The sequence below is a fragment of the Mus pahari genome, chromosome 17 (assembly GCF_900095145.1).
Source record: "Mus pahari chromosome 17, PAHARI_EIJ_v1.1, whole genome shotgun sequence".
In the NCBI taxonomy this organism is placed as follows: domain Eukaryota; kingdom Metazoa; phylum Chordata; class Mammalia; order Rodentia; family Muridae; genus Mus; species Mus pahari.
In genome coordinates this window covers 62,897,177-62,898,977 of record NC_034606.1, presented here as the reverse complement: position 1 = coordinate 62,898,977, position 1,801 = coordinate 62,897,177, and positions in this window count along the sequence as shown.

Below are 1,801 nucleotides of genomic sequence, written 5' to 3'. Positions count from 1 at the left end.
AGAACTAAACATATTCAAGAAGAGATGTCTATGTGGAAGAGAAAGTTACATGTTCTGAGGAAAAGCAGGGAATGTGGCTTAATGATCATACTGTGAACAACAGCATTGCACCAAAACCAGTGAAGAGGGCTGTAAGGATGACGTACTGTGAACAAAGACATTCCCTTAAGCTCATCCCTTTGTTCGCATGGTAAAACTAAATGCACCCACTGATTAAATCACCGAGGGAAATACTTCATCGCAGTTAAACAGACCAGGGAGACTTCCAAGACTATTGTGTCAGAATGGAGAGATTCAGCACCACCGACCCCAAAGGAAGGAGAATTTTTAAACACTGGAGTGAGTTAATAGAAGGTTCTGGATGACATTATCAGGGATGTTAGTCCACAGAATATAGCCAATGGACTGGGTCATCCTGTGTTTTCAGGTGATTTTCTCTGAGATTCTCTGAGTCTTTATGGTCAGAGACCCATAACTGGACATGCTTTGCTCTCCAGTGTTTTTACTTTAAAGATATTTACTTTAAAGACTTTAACGTGTTTTTACTTTACTAGGTCTTTGAGACAGACATTCCGGGGTTGTAAAGCCTGCCAGAGGTCAAGGTGGTTGTCATATACAGTTCAAAGAGGAAAACAAAGAACTTAAAAGTCCATAATTTCCAAAGTAAAAGGGGAAATTAGAGGCAAGGGAGATGACTAAAGAGTGCTCCCTGCTTTGTAGAGGACTGGAGTTCAATTTCCAGTACCTACATTAGGAGGCTCAGAACTGCCTCTAACTCTAGCCCCAGGGGATCTGAAAGCTTTATCTGTCTCCTAGGATACCCCCAAATAAGTGCACAAACACATATCCACTCATAGTTAAACATAAAGTAAATATTTAAATAAAAACCGAAGTACTTGGGGCTGGAGAGGTGGCTTAGCAGGTAAAAGCACTAACCCTCGGGGCTCTCTTCCCAGTAGCCATAACCATTGCCCTCTTATTGCTACTCAGGCGTACATCCAGGAAAAACATTTATACACATAGCATAAAAATAAATCTAGACATCTCTGGGAGACCTGCCCTTTTCTGAAAGGAAATGGAAAAGGAGTGGATCTGGGGAGGGCGGAGGGAGCGGTGGGGGGGGGTAAGGGGGTGGGCAGAGAGGAGGGAAGGAGAAACTTTGGTTGGGATGTAATATATGAGAGGGAATTTTTAAAAATCTAAAAAGAAACCCGCAGAATTAAAAGGCTTTCATGTTCAATACATATAAGGAAATTGCTAAGCTAGTTGCATCAAAAAAGCAAACAGTTAAGAAATTTAAGACATCAACTCACGTATCGCTTAGATGTGCAAGCTCAGCTGGTCACTCATTGGTTACCTGGGTGTAGGTACCCTTTTGCATTACTCTACATGAGAAGTCTGGTCTTGTTTTGTAACACCCTTAGAGAAATATTTAGAATAAGGAAATCATTGGGGGAAAAATCCAAATAAAATAAAACAAAACAAACAAGTAATTGTTCACCTGTTTGTATTCTGAGAATCAGTGTTTTCTTGTTGATTTAGAGTAGCACAAGATTAGAAGACTCTCAAAAATGTCTTTGAATGCTGGGACTGGAAGATCACCCTGTTACACTATCTTCATCTGCTTTCTGTGGCTGTAGCAGAATATCTGAGACTTGGGAGCTTAGAAAAGAAAGAACTATGTTCAGACTCTCCATCTAAGCATGACATTGGCATTCCACTGCTTGGAATTCATGTCAAAAACTGGGAGTGTGTGTGTGTGTGTGTGTGTGTGTGTGTGTGTGTGTGTGTGTGTGTGTGT